Raw genomic sequence first — 21,337 nt, forward strand, 5'->3', positions numbered from 1 at the left:
GAGCATATACATACACATGCACTTCATATAAGGAAACACGCGTATGTCTTGGAAAACTAAGTTTTGGTCCGAGGTATTTGGTCCATGGTATTTTGATCCATGGTATTGGTCCAAGGTATTTGGTCTGAGGTATTGACCCTAGGTATTTGGTCCAAGTTATTGATCCTAAGTGGTTTTGGTCCATGGTATTAAGAATGGCCGAAAACTATATAAGGACGAGAAGATAATTAGGCCACGTGTGCAAGTATTGAACATCTGGTGAAGTGTGAGATATAGTATGCAGGTTATTGGCTTATGGTGCTTTGCTTTATCTGAACCAAGGATGAACCTTAGCGGTTGATGAGGGACAAGATCTAATTATGGATCGGGATATTAAGGCTTGAAATGAATTATCATTATATGGTTTGATCATGTATAGTCTAGATTTGAATACTGACGCATGTGTTGTTCTGTAAATGTTATGATCTGGGTCTGACTAAAGTCTAGAATAGCTACAAAATTATGAATTAATGTTTGCAGACATATACATTGTTTCACTTTGTTAAAAGTGCGTATACACGCTGGTTCAACTCATCAGAGTAGCGTATACATTATGAAATATGATATTTGAATTTGTAGTTGGTTCCAGTGGTTGTTGCAGAGTTCTGGGTTCTGCTCTGTGTTCTGGTGACTGGGTTGTGATGATAGTATTCTGAATGTTCAGATTAGTTGATTGTGATTTGCTTCAGTAATGATGGGTTGTCAGTGACTGATTGATTCAGTTGTGGTTGATTCAGAGAATTGTGTTTGAGTTTCAGCGATTGGTTGATACAGATGTATCAGATGGTTGTATTGCAGTGGTGATTGATTTTGAGCTTCAATGTTGTTGATGGGTCCAGTATGAAAATTGAGTTTTAGATTGTTGTGTTGTGTTCTAGGAGTATCCAGTCTGAAAATTTATGAAACGTGGTCCCTGAAGGAAGAAAGAAGGTCGTAGCCTTCTGTAGGTCGGCGCCTACGTACTAGTAAACGTATCGGCTAGTACAAGAGCTAGGGGGTTGTAGCTCCCTTCCAGTAGAGCCTAGAGAACTAGAGAAGGTTGTAGCCTTCTGCAGGTGGGTGCCTGCGTACTAGTATGAGTCTGCACCAATACAAGATTGTAAACAGGTTTTTCTTATATTAAAAGAAGATAGCAGCAAGTGGTTTTTGTCCCACATTGGGTTTCCACCTTAAATCTTGGTGTTCATGTGTGTTTCTTATGTGTGATGCTCTGTTCTATTTTTAATGCACCTAGTTACTGTTTATATGGTTAATGAAGTACTGATGCACTGATTAAAGATCAACATATGATGAATTAACTGAATCATAAGTTTGTTGGATATACGATAGTTCCCTTAAACATAGTTGTGTGTACACACGAGTTCCCTTAACTAAAGTAGCATATATAAATCTGATTATGGAAATGAAAAATTATTGACTTGTTAATACTGATTCCCCCCCCCTCTCAGTATTATTTCCAACATATCTAGCCTCTTTTTGCATCCAATTTGGTGGAAAAATGAAGAAGTTATGACTTCCCCTTGTTTTCCCATTATTCGTTACACAAATTGCCCCATTTCTGGCATGATCCTACAAATTAGCTCCAAAAATCTGCTAACTAGGTGAACATTTCACCGCGTGACGTGCCATAATCTGTTGGCACCGACTATCTTATTGCAAATCGCAATTGATGGAGTCCTGCAGGCTTATGGTCTATGAACAAGGCGGGCAATGTGTGATTGCGATTCGATGGACTTGACAGACCATTAAACTATATCCTATAGTCGCATCGCATTCGAGGAACCTATCGCATTTCGCCATCGGTGAAGAACCAGAGTCTTGTATATATGGGACTTTGTACCATGTTGTGATTTTCGATTGCAATATCACATCGCAACCCAAACATGTTGTGGTCGATTCTATAATGTCGTGCAAGATGTACGATCGTATCGCAACCTAGTACCTGCCGGGGGCCAATACTATAACACCTCCTTTCACCAGTGTGTGATTTTGATCCGTCGCATTGCAACCTAATTTTGAGCACCTGATCACATACAAAAACTATCATGTATTTTGTTGAAGGGGATTATGTTTGCATATTTGACACTGCCAAGACCTACCGAAAGTAATTATGTGATTTGAAACTCATCAACAAGAATACACATTAAATTTTGTGGAGGGTATAGGTTTGTTGCACCAACGCATGTCCACAGAGTCTAGCCCTAAGTTTTAATGCATATCAATATGGTTCAAATTGTGATTTTACTATTCATCATTTGTACAATAATACCTGAACATACATTTAAGTGATTCATTGTGGAAGCTTATGATAATATTTTACGTGTAAATCATCTAGTAGCAAATTCCGCTGACATGATGGGGTTCTAATACCAATCAATTCAATGGAGCCTCCTGTGTAAATGGCCATGTAGACTGCACTATGTTTCCAAACACAATTTTCTAGCCGATCAAAATGGTGATTCATTTTCATAGTACTTTGGATTAAAAATTGTCATTTTCTTAACTAAATGCATGAGTTTCAGTATGACTTCTAAGCCGCCACTCCTCAATTTTTTTGGATACTCATGCACATTTGGCCCAAGTTTGGTATGGCTATGAATGAAGGAATACCTGTAACAATTATTGAATGAAAGTGTCAAGAAACTAGAACACTAGACTGATCACAACTAAACTATCGCAACATAAAAACATAGGAAAAAATGTATGTCACCTCTTCTACTAGAGTTCATGGACTGTAATCTTATGGTTATCAACCAGTTTTCTTTGGATATGTCTTAGGTAAGCCCCTTTTCCCTGTAATTCTTCATTTCCACTCTTTTTTTTTTTTATCGCAGTATGCGTTTTAGGCCCAATAATGCCATGAAGTCTATCACCTTGTATGTTATCTTGAGAATCAATCCCTATTTTACATATCCTTGTGTAAAGTCATAGAAACACTCCCTCTCTATTCCACAAATTATTTCTGGCGAGGTATGTTCCATTCTACGTGATCATTAAGTGATCGTCCCTTCTTTTAGTACTCAATTTTATGCTTCTGTAAATACACACACACACACCCACATTCTATTACTAGTCTTTAATATGTCCTCTAAAATATGACTTATCACCATTTAACTCATTCAGGTAATCCATGGCTGCAAGATGCTTGCACGTATGCAGACTATAAAAAGACAAAATAAACTCAGGGCCTCTCAGCCTCACGTCAATTGCCCTCTTCTATCAAAAAATTACATATAATTCATGCCTAGTTTATTTTGTTTTTATCTGTACAAGAAAAATATATTTTGAAAAAAATTATATCTCTAGGGTCAAATGAAGGCATATGCCTTCACTATATTGTCAATAAGTTGATGACTTGTTTTTTTCCTCTTCAAGTGTTGATTCCACTAGGTGTGTATGGTGCAATGTGGCAACTATGTCATGACATATGATAACAAAAAAAAATTGTTGTTCAAACAACATCGAACAACCTTACAGACCTCAACTGCAGTCATCATCTTCCAAACACCCATTGTCACACTACCATCCCTCTAATAAATATAGCCCCCTCACACAAAATTCATTATATCTCATATGGAGCATGATAACTTGGTATCTTGTATGTGTTGGTCATATATATTGTACTTTAATTGCATACCCACTGAAACACAACCTAGTTTCCCTCGCCTACTAATTCTCCATTGTATGACACCCATATTTCTCAGGTTATGGTTATATTTCCTCATATAAATATCAACCCCCTCGCACACACCAAATTTTCTTTAAAAAGCTCACCACATGCCCTATGTCAACATGAAGTATCACAGTTAACTTAGAGCACAAAATTCTTCTAGTAAGGAATACACACATAGATACAAATGATCCATTCTATTTCTTTCCTTAAAGCTCATATATCTTTATGTGATAGGTATTAAAAAAATGTAGGTTCTCCCCACTATATTGGCGAATTAACACAAAATAACATTCCCATACCCTTGATACACTCTAGTCTCAGGTCTGGACGAGGTACCTCATAATGGGAGAATCACACTTCATATATCTCGCCATGAAAAATGTCTTTGTGGGGAGTCTCATAACTATCTTCCACTCCACTAGATTCAAATATTTCTTTTACATTGTATTTACAAAATCATGAATTAAAATTCGCTCTAATTATTACATATTTTCCATACTTAGTCATCAATTTTTTATTGATTTGACTTGAACGCATAGTCTATTATTTTATCACCTCACAAACACACGTTTTTATCTTCTATCTAGTTTGAATGCCCATTCACATGTGTTTTGGCAAGAAAAGGGGGTCTCACAGATCAATTATTATTTTTATCTTAACATATGGTTGCAGTGTCATGATTTATCTTCATTACTATTTAGTTTAGATAAATGATCAATATATGCCATAGTATTCTTATTGACACATACATGAGTTTTCCCTTTTCTTCGAGTCATTGTTTCCCATATGAGTTTTCATTTTTCCTTACAATAGTAGAAGCATGAATAGATTATGGATTATATTTCTTACTGAGTTAACATGATAAATTTATTTACAAAGAATGTGCAATTTTAGTAGGTACAATCATGGGAGATGATAATAGAGAAGGAGGAAAAAACCCATAGTAGAGAAGGAATAAGAGACCTAGGTCTTCTATCCATTTTGATGCTAAATCCGATGAGCTAAACCAACTACTGCAAACCAATTTCCTAAATATCCCAAGACAAAAAGCATTTTTCCCTCTCCATCCATCTCCTAATCTTCTGCTAAGCATTGGAATACCTGTGTCACCTCATGTTCCTGAATTTTTTTTATCCCCGACAATAATGGTCAGAAAGACAATACTCACCCACAACAAAAACCAACACATGTATGGCCAACTTCCTCATTTCCTCCTTCGCCACCCCTCCATTTTTGCAACCATCTTGGCACCTGCAATGTGCAACCTCGCATGTTATTCCTATCATACAAAAAATATCTCAAGTCCCTCAGGTTGTAGTGAGATAGGAAAAAAAAAGGCGCAAGTTATGAAATTTGACTACTCCCATGGATCCTCACACTCTGTTACTTCCCATTCTCACCATGATCGATATGAATAACAGGCAGAAAGTACAATCAAAGGGAAGCTAGCATCACATGAAAAACTATTAGATATATGTGGTTTTCATATTTTTTATGTTTATTTTCATGGATAGATCATTTTTAGACTAGTTTACTTTCCTAAAATCATTACATATACAAATTATGTTTCATTTTTCACTCCTAACATTTTGGCATGCATAATAAAACTTTATCATTCAATTTTGAAATACATGATAGCATTATATTTTAAGTTGTGGAATATCTATTTTGAGGAGTATATGTGTTATAATTTTAGAAGACTTATCTTATGCTATGTTCTATTTTTATGGTTCATATATGTATAATTCTTGGAGACACGAGGAGTTTTTTCCATCGCTAAATGATTTTCATAATGCATACTTTTGATGGAAAATATGGGAGGCACAAGGCAGATTTGATACATTTAAGTCTTATGTTTACTGCTAACACATGTGTATATGGTTTATGGTTATTTTTTAGCTTATGTTGAACCTTATATGGCATGGTATGATGACAATAATTTTTTAGAATACATATTTTTCGATATTTACCTCATAATTTTTTTTTTTATTAATCAAATACTTATGGTTGGGAAGTGAACTTTAAATAAAGTAATTTTAAGGAAAATAAGGACCCCACCTATCTAAAGAATTATAATAAGAATTAAATTTAATTTAACTCACCCCTTTAGAACATTTTATCATCGTAATTAAATTAAACATGGTCAAAAAATAAAATAATAATGAATTCCCCAAAGAATTTGAACTTCCCAACTGTAATGAAGACATACAAAAGGGGACTAAATCTATGAAGGGAAGAGAGGTTACATTGTGAGGAGAGGTATGCAATAACATTACTAAATTGTTATTTTCCCTCTGATTTTATTTCTATGAGTTCAAGAGGCTAACTATTGGTGACACCAAACTTTTTTCCAAAGATAGGCAAGGGTTACAAAGTAAAAATTTCAATTCTTCTGCAGTTTTTACCATTAAAATTGAATTTTCTACAAACTATTTTGTTGACAGAAGGTCTAATTCCTTATAACGAGTGCTAATAGCCTTTAATTTTGTAGAGAAAGTAAAAAAGATTTAAAGCATATGAGGTTGATAGAAGGATTTATTGAAGTTGTTACACACCTTTATGTTGTACTGAATGTCTGTATATGATTTTGCAACATTGTAAACATTTAGAAATAAGTTTGATCAAGGATTTTCATAGAGACCCGTCATTCAAATTATTGTACTCACTTTCTTTAATAAAAATCAATCTTTTTTTTAATCATATTTTATGTGTATTTCTTTGAGTTTATTATATCTATGTCAATAATTATCTTTGAAAAAATTATTTTTGATTCTGTAGTTTTTCAACATATTAAATACAGTTTTTGTGCCAATGGCTACCAAAACATTGATTATTGGGTGGTCTAGTAAATTTGTATTTTAAGTTTCTGCTGATATATTTTGTACAGTGTACTATTTATGCTTTATTTTATTTTACTTATTTTGAAATTTTACTTCTGTTAATATTTTACCTTGTATAAATTTAAAAATCAGACTATTTATACTCTAAATGCATCTGTAAATTCATGAAACTATCCACTACCTCTCTTGAGCATAAAATAAATGGGCTTAGTCCCAGTATCTCACTTGCCCGGTGAGATTCATGTGGTCGATTAGAGAAAGCACACAAACTTTTCTCTTGGTCAACATTCTTTAGGTGACCATATTTGGGAACAAACATTGCTTTTCCCTGGTTTCTTTAATTTGTGTTAAATCCATACCATCCAATCTCCAAGGCAACCCAATCTTGAGAATAAAATTAATAATCAAAGCGACATTTATCACTCATTATTCATGTTCATTATTGATAATTTTAATAATATTCAAGAATTTCAATGTAATTTGGCATTCATAGTGTTTTCACTTATTGCAAAATGTGCTTTAATCCATCCAAAGAGTAAATGAGTAGACCAATTTGAAGTCATTTTCCAAGTAGAAGAAGGACTCAAAGCCTAAATCAGACCCTTTCCATTGGAAATTTCTCTGAACAAGCTTTCCAATGATATGTGGAAGTCCAACAATGGACTCTTGCATCAAAAGATATGGTCTGCTGAAGTTCAAGGATTAAAGCCTTGGAAGGAATATCAGAGGTCTGATATATCAGAGATCGCATATCGGAGGTCCAAAGATATCGGTGATTATAACATGATAGCATCAGCCATATCGATGATCACAACATCAGAGCATCAGGCATATTGGTGCATTGCATATCAGAGGTCCAAAGATATTGGTGCATTGCAACATCATTGTCATGCATATTGGCAATCCGAGAATCAAAACCTCTGAACATGAGAACCTTTTAAAAAGTTGTGATATGGTTGAAGCGCTGATAGTGTTAAAAACCATTGGGAACGCTAATAAAGGATTAACAAAGGATTTCATCGCAAAACCAAAGGTGGGCAGGCCCTTTTCTCTCTCCTCGAGCAGGACACGTGGTGGCATATGATTTGTCCCAATAAGCTACAATGGAATCTAACGTCAATATGACATGGCGACACGAAAGGACATGTGGCATGCAGTTTTGGTGTTTTGAGGGGGCCTAAGGGGATAAATCTGGGTGACACATGTCACCACTCATGAGGTGCGACGTATAGCGATGACTTTGTAACACTTGATACTTGAAAAAAAACAAATAAGGGGGTTCCGATATTGGGCTGGCACCACAGTCACAAATAATCAAAGAACCAAGGGCGCTAGGCACTTAAAAAAGGAAAAATAGCCCCTGGAAGGAACAAAAATGCTCTAGAAACTCAAGGCTAATTGGAAGGTAACAACCCTCGGTCCTATGGTGAGAAATGAGGGAAGGGCTAAGTGGAAGGAGCTCATCATATCGAAGGTTGGAAATAGGAAGATTAGAATACTGCACCACTATGAATATTGAGATATGGAATTTCTCTGAGCAAGATACAGAGAGTTAAAAGCTTATGGGTTGGCAGCAACAAGATTGAATGTAGGAACAAAAGGAGTTGGTCTCATTAGTAATGGCGATTATCAAATATTGCTAGCTCAAGGTAGGAAGGACCACATTCCGTAGGAAAGAGAGTTGGGTCTGCGTTGAAGTGATACAAGCCATGTTTGTGCTTCGATGCACGTCTTCACTGAGATAAATGCAAGTATGGGACTTAGAAAGAAATTTGAAGGTCACCTGAGAATTAATTTCTCAGCATGGAGCTCCACATAGTCAAACAATGAAGGACTACCAGCTTGATCTCTATTTATTCCCTGTGACAAGCAACCGACAGTTGATCGCTCCCATCTCTAGAGAGTGGGAATTCAAGAAGTTGCAACAAAAGAGACAGGTGAACCAACTAAGAAACTAAAGAGGAACATCATGGCAAAGATGTAACTTGATCGGAGGCCATCACAGGAATGGTAGGGAGATATTTTCTTCAACCATCGTTCAATTTTCTTTATGTTTATTATTCTATAATTTTTGCATTTTCAAGAACAGAATCAAATTTGGTTGTAATCATTTTGGCCAGTAGAACCTTTGCAGGGCAATACAGTGAGTCGATTAGACAGCTGGAGCCCAGCTGAGATATTTTGTAATTGTTATTCAAATCTCCCCCTCTCCTTATAAATAGAGGGAAGAAACGCTTAAGAAAGGTTCCCAATTTCTACATTCTAGAGGCCTGAATTATGCTTTTGCAAGTTCTAAGCTTTGTTTGCAAACAGAGTGGTTCCACTTTGGTTCAATTTTCATGTTCATAAGGTGCTCGGGCACATACAATTGTTAAGTGTAATGGACTGGTGATTTGGACTCCATCTTCAAAGATTAATGAAGCAATTTTGTTGATTCCAATCAGAGCAATGCGCATTATGTTCTCCCCTTTGTATATCATTTCATGTTTGTATTTCCTCTTCTAAAATTGTGTATTGAAGATGTCGGTTTCACTCTCTCATGGTTGTATGTATGCTTCTAAGTAGTAAGAAGTACCTGGTAAAGACATATTTACTTATGTTATTTGATAGCCTATAGTACCTGTATGTAAGCACGTATTTACTTATGCTAATTGGTGACAAATTTATTCATGAGGCATTGAGCTTGAGACCTTAATTCATGCTCCCCTTTTTCTTCATTTTAACCTCCTCACTCTTCCATATTTTTGTTGGGGATTGTTGCTTAGGATTTTGTGTTATGTCCAACCCTCTACATTGATTTCCCTCATTTCCTTCCTCCTGTCCATCTATACTACAAAAATAATGTTGAATTGTGTATTGTTGTATGTCAACCACAAGAACCAAGACATTTCTCTCTGAGATATCCATTATCTACCAGTGTGTATTTCGGTTTGTGTTTTCTTGAGTTTACCTTGGCGAAGGGCTATTGAACTAATTACATGACATATGGAGTGTAGTAGAAAACCTTTACATAATATTCAAAAGCACATATTAATCACATAAGAGTTTTTTGTCCATGACAAAAGAGTTTTTTGTCCTCAACAAAATGCAGATCATGGCACCATAAATAGCGACGAGGAGATAATAAAATAAATTAATTGTGATTGTGTGAGAAAAGATGAATGTTAAAAATATTAAATTATAAAATAAACCCTATAAAGATTAGAATTTACTACCTAATTAACTAACTACTTATGATTATTAAAATATATTTAAATACTAACAGAACTATAAGATGTATGGACTAACTAGATATAAATATTAGAATAATTAAATGACTAAATAAATGAATAATTTAGAAAATAAATTTTGATTAAAACTTTAATACGAAAGTAAAATTATATAGAATGACTAAATTAATACCTTATAAATATTTAAATTAAACTTCTTTATACTAATAAAGAATGACTAAAATCTTTTTAAACCTAAACAATAATATTCTTTATACTAATAAAGAATGACTAAAATATTTTTTAACCTAAACAATAAAATGTTAACTAAAATATTTTTTAACCTAGACAATAAAATGTTACGACCAATTAAAAATAAAAAATAATAGAATAAAAAAAAATTATTTATCTTATTTATGAATAACTGCACAAATCACTTACTAGAAAAAAGTAAAGAGATTAAAAATTTACAATCTAGTCTAATATTCAAATAAATAAAAGAGAAATAAAATCTACCACTTAAAGTGGAAAATTAATAAAAATACTAATGAATAAAAATAAGAAAGGAGATAAAGAAAACCTAGAAAAATAAATAAATATTAAAACTATGAGGAAAAGACAAGGACCCATCACCTACTAACCTTCCAACCTCAGATTCCCAAGCATGCTTTCAATTTCTATAGCTTCCCTAAACTTACGGTGATGGTAATGATCAATTTTAGCAAGTACAAGGGTTTCCTCAATGGAAATATGATGTTTAGTCTTTTATGCATGTTCATCCAAAGCCGAAGAATGTGGCCTCCCATGTTTTATGTCTATTGCATGTTCATGAATCCTTTGATTTATGGATTGGCCAATCTCACCAATGTAGCGAGTACCACATGAACAAGGGATAAGATAAAAACCTTTCAAATTTTTGGGGTCCACATGGTCCTTCACCGACCTTAGGGAGCTCTTAATGGTATTAAGGGGCCTAAACACTGAAGAGACTTTATGTTTCTCATAACCCTAGCAATCTTATATCTGGTCCCTTGGATAAATGGAAGATGCACCCCTAAGGACCTATCGTTGGGGTCTTTCTTAACCTTGAGACATTTTTCAGCTCTACGGAAGGCTCTAAGACATTGATCCTTATTGTAACCATTACGGATAAAAACATTCAAGAGGTGGGTTGTTTCATCATTGAGGTGCTTTTCATTAGAAACTCTTAATGCCCTAGTGGCTAGGGTGTTGAGAAAACCTAGCTTTTGGGATGGGAAATGATGGGATTTAGCGTTAAGATATTACTCTGTGTGAGTTTGATTCTGAAAGACTTGAAGGGAGAAATAACCATCGTCTTCTTTAGAAATAAGGATGTTAAGAAAAGGCAGACAACCATTGATTTCACATTCCATAGTGAACTTAATGGAACTCGATTGGTTGTTAAGATGTTGAAAAAAGAGGTCCAACCTTTCTTGACCATGGGGCCAAATGAAATGAGTCATCCACAAATCTCTTCCACAGTTTCGGTTGGAATAGAGCAGAGGAGAATTCCTTCGATTCAAAAACTTCCATAAAAATATTTGCCACAACATGGGAAAGGGGGGCACCCATGGCAACATGACATGTTTGTTCATAAAATTCCCCTTTGAAGCTGAAGAAAATGGGGGTAAGATAAATTTTAACTAAGTTTGTTATATCAAGATCAATAAAGTACCTGATGACATTGATGACCTCGTTAATGGGGATATTAGTGTAGAGCGAGACCACTTCAAAACTAATAAGCTTATCATTAGGACCAATTCTTATATCGTTTAATTCATTGACAAAATAGGCAAAATACTTGACAAAGGAATGCGTACGACCAACAAGGGGTTTATTTTAAACTTAAATTATTTTATAATTTAATATTTTCAACATAGTCAATTACAATTAATTTATTTTATTATCTAGTCAAACTAATTTAATATTTGTAACATTCACCTTTTCTCAGTCAATTACAGTTAATTTATTTTACTATCTAGTCAAACTGATTTAATATTTTTAGCATTCACATTCTCTCAATAAATTAAGTTAATTTATTTTATTATCTAGTCAAACTAGCTATGAATTAAAGGTTTTTATATTGACAGGTATGAAAAATGGAGCTCAAAGTTAATGAAAAAATATAAAAGGGTATAAAATGTTAATGAAAAAATGGATACCTACAATATCTAGTGAAAGTAGGGGTTTTTTAAATTGGGAAGGTGTATTGGGTTCGTGTTGATAGGGAGTTAAATAATGTGATTTTTTAAGGTATTTTTCAATATGTAGTCAAATTAAGGGTATTGCTTAGCGCGTAGTCTAACGAGGTCGAGGAGTTGCCCAGAAAGTTATAGAAATTCCGGTCATATTTAGAGAAAATCCGGCAAGAATTTTTGTAAATCCAACTTATAGTTGTTAAAATTCAAAATGTTAGGTGTCTTAGACGTTTTTGGTGGTGCTAAATCCATTTCCACCATCAAAAACACGATTCAAACACTGCCGCTACAAGATTTTTTAAAAAAAATTTGCCCAGATTCCGGCCACTTTTGGCCATCCAGGCAATTCCTTCGCCTCGTTAGATGACTCCATTATTTAGTATGCCACCAACGCACGTGATATGTCAGAAGTTTATTAAGTAAAGCCCCGGTGACTATAACAGTCTAAAAATTTGAGTATAGCCCCCATGACTATAACGGCCTAAAAATTTGCTCCCCTCGCATCTAGTGGTGGTATGGTCTGAATTTGCATCTTGTCCTAATGATGAGCCACACTCATGGTTCAAAACGCATCAACAAAAGCTCTTATGTGATTAAGTAAAATTTATTTAGTTTAAATGAATAATTTAAATAATATAAATTATTGTAATAAATTATAAATGGAACTATTTAAGTTTGAATTTTTTTTTTGTAAGCTTTGTAGTATTCTCCTATTTTCGAGTTTCCATTATTCACCCAGTTACGGATGGAGGGTAGCACAACATTAGAACCCAAGATCTCAAGTTCATTGAAAATTTATTTTATATTATTATTATTATTTTTTTAATTTTCGTTTTTATAAAATAATTATAATATATGTTTATAATTTGAAAGTTTAAAATAATTAGAAGATCATATTACATACTTTTTAAGTATGTATGGAAAAGGTGAAAAAGAAATTCAAGTTTCTAACACGGCCCATCAAGATAATAAAAGTAATATTTGTAACATTGAAAGTAGGCGTCTTCAATAGAATATAGGGTTTGTAAATATTTTTGCGAATTATATATATAATGTTTCCCTATAATTTAAAAAAAATGTTGATTAATAAGATGTTGTGTTATATTTTAAATGTATAATATTTAATTTAAAATTATGTGAGTGTAAATTTTAAGCTTGTCACATCACATTATTTTAAAAGATTTTGGCGTATTTGAGTTATTTCCACTAATTTAATGCCATAATTTAAGTGAGTTTCTGTTATGTTATATCCTGGATATATCTATTGTTAACATGCAATCACCCTCAATTAATCATAACATTCAAGTTAGCACGGGGATTTTATGAATTGTTTGGATTCTAATTACCAAGTTCTGCATTACACAATGCACTATATCTACGTTGTGGATATGAAATAGAAGAAAAACATATTCATTGGTACAATTATGTACTATGTCAAGTAAAGGCATATAAAATGAAAATGATCTCCCTCCTCTCAATGGATACAAAACAAAACAAACAAGGAGGGTTGTAGATGAAGCAGGTCCCTTCTGAATTTGGACAGACTGAAAAGTCAAAATCAGATAGTAACCTCCATGGTAGTTACTTCCATAATGCTCCCAAACATATAAGAGATTCAACAAGGCTCCACCAAAACCAAGTCTACAATCAAAACCAAAGCCCAAGTTTAGAAGTACATGCAGGCTGCCATTAATCCCGGATCCCTTATAATCCAATCCGATGCACTCCAAATATTAGAAAATTAATCAAAATATAAGTCAAGCCTGCCTCGGTGGTTATTAAATGCACATAAGCAAAATGAAGCAAAATAAGGGACAAGCTATAACAAGAAACAACATAATCCACCTATTTTGTCTTCAAGAAAAATGGAATTTGTGACACAACAATTGCCTTGTGTCAGTAGAAGTTCAATGTCCTTTTCAGACCCCCTACATGATTGTACATTTGCCCCATCTCATCCACCTTCTTTTCAAACTACAATTCCATCTGACTGTGAAATACTTACTCCAACAGATTATGCAAACTTGAAGATGAATTGGAGATATAAATATGATTCAATAAATTTACTTGAGTGAGAAAATATAAAACTACCCAAGAATATGAGTAGAAATATATTTGTGATCAGCCATAACAAAGGAATTGTACCTCGTAGTCACTAATAATTTTAATCATTAATTCCAAACTCGTACTGATAGTAGCATTTGGAGGAATCACAGTAAACACCTCTTCAGCATCCTTACCCCACTCACCAAAGGCATTTGAGCATTGAGCATCAATATATCATGTTAGTTTTCCTATTGCAATCATGTATCTAAGTGTAGTTACCAAAAGAAAATAATAAAACTATGCATTTCTAAGGCAACGGTAACAAGTTGATAGCCCAATCTTGTCTAAAGGAAGACATTAGATTGCAGCTTCAAAAGAGAGAAAATTAGTCACCGTATTGGGAGCTCTACAAAACATTTGCATGTCGCATGGACTTCCCAACAAATAGCAAAAAGAGCAACCCTGAGTACTCCAAACTATTTTTATAAACTTGGGTGCTTTAAACTATTTGACATAAAATTTTCAGCCAAGCTAACAAGAGTTGCATAATTCCTCACTATTGAGTCATGCACTAACTGACAATGGAGAGAAATAGAATATTACATGCAAATCTTACCCTGAACAAGAAAGAAAAGCATAAGCATTCTTTTAAAAGAGAAAAGCCATATCCTCTTGACAAAAAATTCAATAGAACCAAGGAACTTAATTCCGAAGGTAACTTCATGTATATGAATAAACATAAAATATAAAATGACAGTGAAATATTTTGACTCCGTATGATAACCAAAGCCCAATTTCCTAAGCCACTAACCACATGTAGACATAGACATATATATGACCCATGATATCATGTGAACGGGGATTGATTCATAACAATACTAACAATAGAAAAGAAATATTCAAAATATATTAAAGATAACTACCTAATCACCAAAATAATACCCACACGCAAATATTTTTCTTAGAAGTGCATATATACAGTTCAACATTGGAAGGTAAAATATCAACCTAAAGCAATATAGAACAAACTGATTTTGGAGCTTTCAGCGTACACATAGGTTTTATGGTGAGAATCACACTTTTTCCTCTCTTAATTGTTTTGACTACCTTTGCAATAACAGGACAAAAGTGTCCTGTAGATCACAAATGTAATAATAGATTAGATTGAAACCTTAATGCACATAAATTGGTGAGAAGGTAACAAGATGGAAAAACAAGCTTTTTAAGCAGCTTAAATAGTGACATAAAGCCCATCTGCTACTGGGAAAATCTATAGTTTTTGCCCCGCTGAGCAAAATATACCATCATTGACATAAAACTCCACACCGTCTTCTGGGGATTTTTCCACGAGTGTTCCATCCTCAAGCTTTGCTTCATATTTCACTAATTATAAATACGCAGCACAGTTAGCACAAAAGTTCATACTTGAATCGGTATACCAGTTTCCGAAAATACAGAACCCACTAGGACTGCCATATGTAGTTGTAAAATAGTCTCGGCTCATCCACCTTCTTTTCAAACTACATTTCCATTTGACTGTGAAACACTTCAATAGATTCTGCAATACCTCATACTGTGAATCTTGTGTCCCTAGAGAGTAAATGCCAAAGTGATCGAAGGACAGGTCCGAGAAAAGCATCTGACCTAGAGAAAAAGGAATTGCATGGTAAATGGCTTCCACAAAGGCACGAAGGTTACACACAAAGTCCATCACAGAGGTGCGATTTGATATTAACAGGGCATATGTTAAATAAATCTAAAAGAGAAGATATATGAAAATGACTTCGTAGATTGTAGGGCTGCTGAAATCTGCATAGCAAATGACAATTAAGTTGACATTGCAATGGGTGACAAGAACAGGGTTAATGATACCTTTTCCAATCCTTCCCCGATCTCTGGGGTCCATAGAAAATGCCAAGAAAATGAAGTAACATTCAGAAAACCCAAAAGTAATCTGGTCCATTGGGTCATAACAAATGCATGTAACTACACGACAGGATAAACAGAGCATTGATATGACTATTAGGGTAACAACATATGCATGTAACTCTAGGCAGGATAAATAGAGCATTGATCTCATTGTTATTGTTTGCTTATTCCTTTAAGGTCAACATATATAACAGAGAACATTACCAATGCCTATCTGGTCCATTGGGTCACAACAAATGCAAGTAACTGCCGGGCAGGATAAACAGAGCATTGATCTGACTGTTAGGGTCACAACAAATTCATGTAACTCCAGGCAGGATAAACAGAGCATTGATATCATTGTTATTGTTTGCTTATTCTTTAAGGTCAACATACATAACAAAGAAGTTAGAGTGATTCTTTAAGTCTGATATCAAATGCATGTAACTGCAGGACATGATAAACAGAGCATTGATCTGACTGTTAGGGTCAGAACAAATGCATGTAACTCCAGGAAGGATAAACAGATAATTGATCTCATTGTTATTGTTTTCTTATTCCCTTAAGGTAAACATACATAACAGAGAAGTTAGGGTGATTCTTTAAGTCTGATATCAAGCTTATAGTGTTTCTTACCGGCTGTATTAGGGTTACCCTATACGATCAAAAGTATCTAAAGAGCAAGCTTTTATAAGAGACTCATTAAACATATTAGGAAATGATGAACAATGTGATAAGGGTGAAGCGAGAGTAGAAAACTCGAATGGAGGATCGTCAATTGCAATTGATTGTAACAAGATAGAGTCACTAAGATATGTTATTAATGGTGATTAATATAATCAACTTATCAACAATAAAACAGATAAGATTAAGTCCTAGGGTTAGCTTGATTGGTAGATGCTCTAGTGCCAAGTCCTCAGAGGTCTCAGGATCAAATGTCATGAGATCCTTTGGGGTTACCAACCACCTATGATGCTGGCATCGATTCTCTTTCCATCTAGAAATTCCAAGGAAGATGGGGGAAAGCTCTGCAAGGGCTATTTCCTCGGAAAAAGAAAAAATATAGACAAGATCAATTGATCATACATAATCTAATCATGGCACCACCACCCCCTTTCTTTGATTAAGTGAGTAATTATTTCCTTAGAAAAACTATAATATAGTTGTAGTTCACGAGGTGATCAATCATGTAATTTTTTATTTTTTATTTTTTCTGTGACATACAGGTGTGGATATGAGTTGGGTTCCCATGCTTGGCAAGCCATCCATGTAAGATCAAATTAAATCCACTTTCTCTACTCTCTATCTTTTCAATTTAAAGTTCATCTTAATCAAATAGAATCTTTCTCGAAAAATTTCCTAAAAGTAACCCTCAACACGTAAAAATTTCATCAATGTAATAGGCACCAAATCCTAGTTCATCACATACCAGAATTCACGTTTAATTTCAGCCTCGAGCATAGCATAAATTCACTTCTTAGTCTCCCTGAGCTGCTAATCTTGAATACCTGGTTTATCAGAGCCTTCTTATTTTGAATTCATTGTGCTGATCATTTAATTGATCTAAAATTGATCCAAAATTTATATAAATTGTATGAGTGCCCATTTTATCTCCTTTCACATGCTTCAGTACAAGAACGATGGAGAGTGTGGATAAGGTTATTCATCTACAACCTTGATCAGATGGATGTAACAACATTCCTCTAGATGCACACCATGGTCATTTTAGGCTTCATAATATTCATAATGTTGTTCTTCATCTTCATTTTGTGTTCGATTTTAGAGACAAATGGTCTTCTAGAGTTTTCAACTTGCTTAGACACATCTGCAATTATGCAACCCTCTTTTCTTTGACCACCATTTGAACTACTAGATTGAGAATTAAGAGAATCTGAAACAACTATATGTGAAACAAATTGATCAAGCAGATCAAGACAAGGAGGATCATAAGGTCTAGATGATAGAGTACAAGAGGAAGCTTTTGAAACATCCTTTTAACATTGTCTATATTAGTGACAATATTTGAGTTCTTTCTAGTGAATATGATCAGAAGGTTTACAAGAATCTTACAAATCCTTGGCTATTGCACAAAATTCTATGTTTCTGGCAGGTTTTTTTGTTGGAGCTGCCCAACGCGAGTGATGCGGTAGTGGTGCTCGTGTTGAGATCTCACATGTACTCCAGTACCATTTCTATTGGAGTTGTGGTATTGGTACAAACACTAAGGCTGTGGTGATTGCCTTATGGTGACTTGTATATTGTACAAAGAGGCTCAATATTGAATTGATTCATATCTTTGGAGAGTCGGTGGTCGCCATAGATTGGATCAATGGCAAAGCTTCACTTTCCGCCCCCTTGTTGCTCTGCTAGATGCATCAGATCGTTGGTTTAAGGAAATCCTTTTATTGTATATCCTTTGAACATGTTTACTAGGAAAATAAATCACATGCAAACGCCCTCTCTAAAAAGGTCCTCGCCATGATTCTTGATAGAATTCACTACAACATCATAAGCCAGAGTGTGTTGCGGACTATAGGGTCTTTTCCAGCACTATGAATTTCTTATATTTTTTCTGACTTCATTGCCACAGGTTTTATGGATCGTTACTGGCTCAGGTCTTTGCTTTTTTTCTATCTACAACCTTTTGTATTTTCCCCTATATGATTTGATATACAAGCATATTTGTACAAGGTATAGATTAGAGGTTAGTACTTAGTATCAGCTGATGAATATGTAATGAAGAACTAAGACCTCTGTAGAAAGTTTGTTGCTCATTTTTTTATTTTTATTTTTTCTGATCTGGACATGATGGAGATACTACATGCATATCGAATTTATGTATTGGTTGTATTATTTATAATATGATAACCTGTGATGTGATTTTTTTCCCTGAAAAGAAAAAAAAACACTCAGACAACTCTGATATGTTTATTTCAAAATCGCAGTGGATGTTATATGTAATCAAAATTTCACTAGCAGCAATCTACAATCTACTCACCCATTACATATCTACCTTTCAACAAAAACCGGGCCAATGCCATGCAAATATTTGGCCCAATGAAGTTTCCAGATTTACTACCTAGTCAAAAGTAAGTTGCAAAACACAGTTTTAGATGGTAGTAGGGTTATTAGTAGTGCCTATCTAGTTTACTGGGTTACAACAGATGCATGTAACTCCAAGAAAGATAAACAGAGTATTGATCTCATTGTTATTGTTTGCCTATGATTTTAAGGTCCACATACATAACAGACAAGTTAGGGTGATTCTTTAACTCTGAATTTGAAAGCAAGCTTACAGCTTCTTTTATAATTTGTATTAGGGTCACCATATACCATATTTGATTATAGTTTAGAATTCAATAATTCTTTAGTGTAAAAACACAAACAATTAGATCCCAATCCACATAATATGTTTTGGTGTTGGTGTTCATAGAAATGGAGTGTGCAACATAGTTATGCATTCTGAGCATTCTGTAGCATCCATTCACAAGGCAAATTTTCATATGCAACATATAAGTACAACCCCTGAAGGTTTATGCAGTGGACAGGGGGTGGACTCAAATAAAACAGATCTGAGATGAATCTTAATGATGTTTCCAGATATGGGACCTAGTCAAAAGTAAGTTACAAAATAGAGCTTTAGATAGTAGTAGGGTTATCAAAAATGCTTATCTGGTATGAAATACGAGATTACAGTGATATATAAACTCCAAACTAGCATGAGATTTTATGACTATCCAAGATATTCCTTTTCAAATATGAAACTGATATTTGAGAAGCAAGCGATGAGAAAGAAATTATAATGTATCATTGGCTTTAACAACCATTTAGAATTTATTAAATAATAATTCTCTAAACTCTCCAGCTCTAATAGAATGAGCCTAGGCTTGCTCACTAACTTATCTCTCCCCCTTAGGAAAAGTCAAGTTCCCCCCAGGGTGGAGAGAAAGGATACTATTGAAATAAAGGAAGGAAAGGCCTGTCATTGCCTAACACTATTATACTCATCGACCCACAAGAAAGTAGGAGGCATTTAGATTCATTTCTAGTCTCCCCTCCCTCCATCTAGCTAGCCTTTCCGTATTAGTCGGGGAGGCATCTATACTATCGGGATTCATATTGACAGGGCTGACCATATGTTCAAAATTCCTGTTACTAACCACCAGCTTCTACCGCAAGGTTTTTTTAATGGTTGATAATGAAAACCTTGCATGTGGTTGCTTAGGTCAACCTAAAGTCTCTAATGACATCAAATAGGCCAAGTAACACCCAAATCAAACAGGCAGCCCATTGAAGCAGAATCATAGGTTAGTACATAAATAAAACTAGTGAAGCAAGAGTGCTAAGAAAACAATATATATTAGCAGAGGAAAAGAAAATATTACCTTCCAGAATGATTACAAAATAAGCAGCAATTTGAAAACCACTGCAATAGAACATCAATTGAGAAAATGTACCAGGTTGTCGAAAAGGTTAACAATATATGCAACATAAGTTGCAGAGACATGGACTCCATTGCGGAATGAACGAGGCCAAGGAATGAACAAGGCCGAGGTTAAGGAGGGCCTCAAGGAGGGCATGAGGCTGAGGAATGAACAAGGTCGAGGTTAAGGAGGGAAAATTTTTGATAATGGAACGATGAGACACATGGTCCTCATGGTGGGTCCCACATAGCGTTTTTTGTAAGATGATTACTATGCTATGTGGTAGATTTAATTTATAAAATTTTCATTTGCATGCGCTACATGTGCCTCTTGCCTCACTGAGAGGTGTAACCAGAGAATGATTGCCTTGAAGAAACTCAATTGCCAAACAAAAACACATAGTTTTTCACTAAGGATGGACTGAGAAATCTATCCGAACTCACCACGAGAGGTATGATCATTTGAGCTTCTTGGAATTGTACATGTAGTCAAGAGAGGAGATTTGATACTAGAGACGACCCATTTAGGGTTGAGAGATCTCAATAAGGTAGCAATTTTCTTTCGTGCGGCGGAAGATTCATTTTGGTTAGCTACAAAGGATCACCGTGGGGACTTTAAGGAGGAAGAATACACACTTTCCTTTCTTGGCGCCATTCCTACGGCTATAGGTGGAATTTGGTCTCAAAGCTTTCAAAATTGTTGATCATTTGAGCTTCCTGGAATCGTACATGTAGTCACGAGAGAAGATTTGATAGTGGAGAGAGCAGATTTGATAGTGGAGAGGCTCCATTTAGGGTTGACAGATCTCAATAAGGCTAACAGATTATGGGCTTCCTTCCTTGGACGACGATGCAACATCTCATGGCAAACCCAATTTACACTGCCCACCAAGTTCTCTGCTGCAACTTCCGACTCAGAGCCCAAGACTTCAGGCCGCTGTACAATCATGAAGAAGACCAAAGACATGTTAAGGCTAAGC

The sequence above is a fragment of the Pinus tabuliformis genome, chromosome 5_1 (genome assembly GCF_031772625.1).
Source record: "Pinus tabuliformis cultivar Carrire ecotype Pingquan chromosome 5_1, CPIR1, whole genome shotgun sequence".
NCBI lineage: Eukaryota > Viridiplantae > Streptophyta > Pinopsida > Pinales > Pinaceae > Pinus > Pinus tabuliformis.